Source organism: Camellia sinensis, chromosome 13 (genome assembly GCF_055761805.1).
Source record: "Camellia sinensis isolate YWXY chromosome 13, ASM5576180v1, whole genome shotgun sequence".
Classification (NCBI taxonomy): domain Eukaryota; kingdom Viridiplantae; phylum Streptophyta; class Magnoliopsida; order Ericales; family Theaceae; genus Camellia; species Camellia sinensis.
The window spans coordinates 89,428,666-89,435,320 of NC_138973.1; the positions used below are offsets into that span (position 1 = coordinate 89,428,666).

Below are 6,655 nucleotides of genomic sequence, written 5' to 3' on the forward strand. Positions count from 1 at the left end.
ATCAAGAGTTGTTTCGAAGGTTGATTACTTCACCTTCGAAACTGTATAAAACTTTGAAAACTTTCGAAATGTGTACATCTCTTCAAATATATGTAAAATGACAATTAATTAGTTGTCGAATAATGCCTGTTTTTGGCATGATAAGTTGGTTCGAAGAACAACAGTTTTGGTATCTTCGAAGAGTTAATAATTGGTTCGAAGCACAAAATTAATATTTTCATTAATTATGTGTGAACCAGAACATATAAGTTTTGAATAACCACAATGTTGGCCAAAAACAGCTTCGAAAGCCGTTTTTCCAAAGTTGCTTCGAAAGCCGTTTTGCCATAATTTTGTAAGCTTCGAAGCACTCTATCTTGCATCAACAACAGCTTCGAAGAAATAATAATGGTGGTTGTGAACCTTCGAAGCTTTGCCGAGTATTTTTGAGGATGTAATTCGTCTTTTGTCGGCTCCATCGACCTTCGAAGAATGATTTTGGTCCTTTATATCACTTTCGAAGCTTGTTACTAGTCATAATTCGAGTCATCTAGTCATAATTTCATACTCATTCGAAGCACTTTATTGGTGTTGTTACATCATTCGAAGCACTTTACTGCTTAGGTTAGTCATGTGCTTGGTTCGGCCCTTCAAAAATTCAAGTAAACATCATTTTTAAGGGCCGCGGGGGGTAATGTTAACACCATAAATCTGCAATTTTTATTATTATTTATTATTTATATAATTGCAGGACACGTGGCATCCTCTTATTCATTTGGAAGTTAAAGGAAGTTATAAAGATAATGGAGAATATGAAGGACAAAGTGGATGAGTGGGAGGACAAAGTGGATGAGTGGAATGACACATGGCAAGACAAGAATGAAGATGGAAGAAATAGGTAGTTACTAAGTAGTTATTGCTGTATTTTTTCTTCTATAAATAGCCATTAATGGCTACATTGTAAAGGATCCAGAATTCATAATCAAAGACACTTGATTTCAATATTTCTTGTTATTTTCCTTATCTTAGGAGTAGTTTAACATAGATTTATATTTCGAAGCATTTATTTTCAGCATTTCCATTTCGAAGCATTTTATGCACTTTCTTTTCGAAGCATAGGAGTAGAGGTAAGTAATTATTACTTTGATTGTTCACTCAATCATCTTTCTCCGTTCCCCATTCTTCTTTTAATTTTTTCTTTTCTTTACACTTGGCAATCTTGAAGTCCTCTTCGTTGAGGCAAAAGAACCGTCAACACAATCGCTTGATAATTGGCTTGAATTTAATCTGTAAGGATTTTTCAATCCTTGCTGGCACGCTCGCATTTATGATATTTTCCTTCGTAGGAAAAATAAGCCAACATTTTAGCCAACATTTAATGTTAACACCATAAATCTGCAATTTTTATTATTATTTATTATTTATATAATTGCAGGACACGTGGCATCCTCTTATTCATTTGGAAGTTAAAGGAAGTTATAAAGATAATGGAGAATATGAAGGACAAAGTGGATGAGTGGGAGGACAAAGTGGATGAGTGGAATGACACATGGCAAGACAAGAATGAAGATGGAAGAAATAGGTAGTTACTAAGTAGTTATTGCTGTATTTTTTCTTCTATAAATAGCCATTAATGGCTACATTGTAAAGGATCCAGAATTCATAATCAAAGACACTTGATTTCAATATTTCTTGTTATTTTCCTTATCTTAGGAGTAGTTTAACATAGATTTATATTTCGAAGCATTTATTTTCAGCATTTCCATTTCGAAGCATTTTATGCACTTTCTTTTCGAAGCATAGGAGTAGAGGTAAGTAATTATTACTTTGATTGTTCACTCAATCATCTTTCTCCGTTCCCCATTCTTCTTTTAATTTTTTCTTTTCTTTACACTTGGCAATCTTGAAGTCCTCTTCGTTGAGGCAAAAGAACCGTCAACACAATCGCTTGATAATTGGCTTGAATTTAATCTGTAAGGATTTTTCAATCCTTGCTGGCACGCTCGCATTTATGATATTTTCCTTCGTAGGAAAAATAAGCCAACATTTTAGCCAACATTTTTTGGCACGCCCAGTGGGACGTCAAGTGTAATAAATGGAAAATGAATTGGATTTGTCCATTTCGAATAGTCTAGATGAAATTTATTGGCGTAAACAAGAAATTTTGGATCTTCAAGAAGAGATCCATTTTCTTGATGAAATAAATTTTCATCCCTTACAATATTATTTGGTGGAAGAAAAAAGACACCATTTAATTGGAGAAATTCATCAACTTGATATGGAAATTCGCCAATGGAATGATGAGTTATCAACTCTCACTACCAAGTCTTTAACTGAGGCCTTAATGGCCGGAATTGGTGAATTTTTTCAGAATTTTTCCATGATTAAAAATAGCAAAAGCAAGGAGTTGATTTCATCAATGGCTCGGGGGGTTCAAGAATCCGTTTTTAAAGAGCCAAATTATGAAATTAACATAACGAAAGAGCATATTTTTAAGCCAAATTTGGCTAAGAATGATATTTCATACATGACTCGGGGGGTCCAAAAACCAATTTTTAGAGAGTCAAGTCATGAAAATAACATTCTTATGGGAGATTTTCATAAGCCATTAATGGCTAACATGGAAAAACAACCCACTTTGTCAAAGAATTATGAAAATCAATTTGGCGAAAGTCATGTTTTTAAACCAAACATGGTCAAGAATAATGAACAAGCCACTGTTCATGAATTCAAAATTTTTGATATTTTTCAAAATGTCAAAAAGTATAAATTTTCATGGTCACACTATACCATGACTTTTGGTGTTCAAAATCCTTTTTGGATTTGTGGTTCACATCAAAATATAATTATGATGATGTGGCTAATAAAATTAACAAATTGTTCTTATGAGTTCAAAGCACTAAGAACAAGGGATGGCCATTTAAAATGCATGAACTTGGCTAGAAAAAGCCTGTGCATTTAAATAAATGGTTGAGAATGGCTTATCTTTCCAAATTGATGGCCAGTTGTTTGTATGTACACAATCAAAGCATCGAAGATACATTCGAATCATCAAGAGTTGTTTCGAAGGTTGATTACTTCACATTCGAAGCTGTATAAAGCTTTGAAGATACATTCGAAACATCAAGAGTTGTTTCGAAGGTTGATTACTTCACCTTCGAAACTGTATAAAACTTTGAAAACTTTCGAAATGTGTACATCTCTTCAAATATATGTAAAATGACAATTAATTAGTTGTCGAATAATGCCTGTTTTTGGCATGATAAGTTGGTTCGAAGAACAACAGTTTTGGTATCTTCGAAGAGTTAATAATTGGTTCGAAGCACAAAATTAATATTTTCATTAATTATGTGTGAACCAGAACATATAAGTTTTGAATAACCACAATGTTGGCCAAAAACAGCTTCGAAAGCCGTTTTTCCAAAGTTGCTTCGAAAGCCGTTTTGCCATAATTTTGTAAGCTTCGAAGCACTCTATCTTGCATCAACAACAGCTTCGAAGAAATAATAATGGTGGTTGTGAACCTTCGAAGCTTTGCCGAGTATTTTTGAGGATGTAATTCGTCTTTTGTCGGCTCCATCGACCTTCGAAGAATGATTTTGGTCCTTTATATCACTTTCGAAGCTTGTTACTAGTCATAATTCGAGTCATCTAGTCATAATTTCATACTCATTCGAAGCACTTTATTGGTGTTGTTACATCATTCGAAGCACTTTACTGCTTAGGTTAGTCATGTGCTTGGTTCGGCCCTTCAAAAATTCAAGTAAACATCATTTTTAAGGGCCGCGGGGGGTAATGTTAACACCATAAATCTGCAATTTTTATTATTATTTATTATTTATATAATTGCAGGACACGTGGCATCCTCTTATTCATTTGGAAGTTAAAGGAAGTTATAAAGATAATGGAGAATATGAAGGACAAAGTGGATGAGTGGGAGGACAAAGTGGATGAGTGGAATGACACATGGCAAGACAAGAATGAAGATGGAAGAAATAGGTAGTTACTAAGTAGTTATTGCTGTATTTTTTCTTCTATAAATAGCCATTAATGGCTACATTGTAAAGGATCCAGAATTCATAATCAAAGACACTTGATTTCAATATTTCTTGTTATTTTCCTTATCTTAGGAGTAGTTTAACATAGATTTATATTTCGAAGCATTTATTTTCAGCATTTCCATTTCGAAGCATTTTATGCACTTTCTTTTCGAAGCATAGGAGTAGAGGTAAGTAATTATTACTTTGATTGTTCACTCAATCATCTTTCTCCGTTCCCCATTCTTCTTTTAATTTTTTCTTTTCTTTACACTTGGCAATCTTGAAGTCCTCTTCGTTGAGGCAAAAGAACCGTCAACACAATCGCTTGATAATTGGCTTGAATTTAATCTGTAAGGATTTTTCAATCCTTGCTGGCACGCTCGCATTTATGATATTTTCCTTCGTAGGAAAAATAAGCCAACATTTTAGCCAACAATAGTTCTAATTATAATTAATTTTATCGATAAATTTTACACATTATCAATTTAATTCAATTAATAACATCTATTAAAAAATTAGAAATGAATCAATAGTAAAATAATCTATTGAAAAACAAATAAAATTATTTTAAATTTCACATGAACCCTTCAATTGCTTTTCAAATAATAAATGGACTATTTTATCCATAAATTTTAGTTCAAATTGTAAAAAAGTGTTATCAATTAGATTAATGAAAAAATATAAAAAAAATTCAAATGTAAGACTAATGCAATTAAAATAATAAAGACCAATTAATACAAGATACAAACTACAAATACAAAGGATGTAATTTGCCTAAAAATAAAAACACAAACATTGCACATGATCAAATCTTGAGGGCCAACTGTGTTTCTTTCACAAATTTTTTTTCTTGTTTTTGCCTAGATTAAAGTCAGGACTGCCCGAACAGAAGGATGTCCTACTTCCTTTGATTTGCAATTTCATGTGTTAATGTCAATTGTATTAACCTACCACTACCACCTACCACACACACTCACCTCCTCACCTACTCCTCACCTAACCTACCACTACCACCTACCACACACACTCACCCACTCCACCTACTCACTCCTCACCTACTCCCAAATCATCTCCTATATAATAGGAATTCTTGTACAAAATATAAACACATCAATCAATATATATCAATCATAATATATACACAATTTATGCTCTCTCTCTCTATCAGTTTATTTTACATGGTATCAGAGCAAGGTTAAGGACTTAGTATTTTTCGCTTCACCGGCGGGCGGCAACCTCGCTTTGGCCGCCCGCCGGACCGCAACCTAGTTCGCTAGAATTTTTTTTTTTACACATACCTTGAAATTTCTTCGAGTCCACCACCTTCGCGCCCAACTCCTTTGAGTCGCTGTCCTCGCCTCACCCAGTCAACCAATCACCACCAATTGTCTCGTCGGCGAGCTTCCACGCCTCCACCGTGCTCCCGTCGGGATCGGCGTTTCAAACAGAACACATGAAGTGATCTAACATTTTTTTTCTTTTGTTTGTTCAATGGTCATGTTCACACAAGCAGGATGATACCAGTCCTTGCACCCCTCACACTGTACCATCAAATCATCTGGGTTATATGGCCTTTCATATTTGCAATACCCTGCAACACAGTCAGGTGTGGATGCACCCGTGGCGGCTTTGTACTCAAATCGGCAATAGTAATCTTCAGTCCCAACATTTTTGAAGCTTAGTATAGTTCTTGCCTTCAATGGTGTGAGCACTCTGAATATCCTAATGGTCCGACAAGAACTCCGACATGACCCCATAAACTGTCTTCGACCACCCATCGACTCCTCCGGCCGGTAGTACCACCGCACCCTAACCTTGATATTGCTCCGATTATCCGCCTCAATCTTCTCCGCAAGCGCCACGTATGGGGCTGTATTGTTGTCCGATGGTCGCATCCCCACGCAATCCCCAGCTCTGAGAAACCCATCATCGGAGACCCAGTTCTGAGCTTCTCCATTGTCGACATGTCAGAGCTCTCTCTCTCTCTACCTCACTTCCCGTGGTGATTAACATGCAATGGGGAAGCTTCAGTTCCTCCCATCTTCCATTAACCGAGTTTGATGCTTCTTTAGATGCTGAAAGCTCAAATCCGAAACCAGAGGGCTGCCCTTCCGTTCAGATGGAGAAGCAGATTCATCAACTAGGAAGCCGCCGTGGTGGGAGTAGCATCAGTAGGCATCATGTCGGTGGTGGTGGGGGGCAATGGAAACCTGCCTTACAGAGCATTGCAGAAGTTGGAACTTGCAAACACACACACTGCCACCTCACTCTCTCTCTCTCGGGTTAGGGAGGGAGAGGGCCATACACACACTCATTTTAAGAGACATGCGCCATCCTCCTCCCACCCTCCATACACTGCCATACTCACACACAAAGCTTGAGACTCACAAATTGAGCTACACACACACTGTTTTGAGGGACACATACTCACCAGCAACGAGAAAAGAAAACAAAGTTTTCTAATTATTATACACACTGTTTTGAGGGAAACATACTCTCTCTCTCTCTCAACAGACACACACTCTCTCTCTCTCGGCCACCCCATTCACTTTTCTAGTAATTATATACCTTTTTTTTCATTCTCCAATATCATCACACCCAGACACCAACTTTTGTCCCCTCTCTTTTCCTTTCTT

The 6,655-nt window shown here is 36.3% G+C and overlaps 1 pseudogene across 1 annotated transcript; it reads right to left on the reverse strand.

Moving 5' to 3' along the window:
* Positions 1 to 5,175: 5,175 nt before the first annotated feature.
* On the reverse strand, positions 5,176 to 6,048 carry LOC114290339 (chromatin remodeling protein EBS pseudogene; annotated as a pseudogene). The gene has a single exon (XR_014349211.1). The product of XR_014349211.1 is annotated as a chromatin remodeling protein EBS pseudogene (transcript).
* Between the last annotated feature and the right edge of the window lie 607 nt (positions 6,049 to 6,655).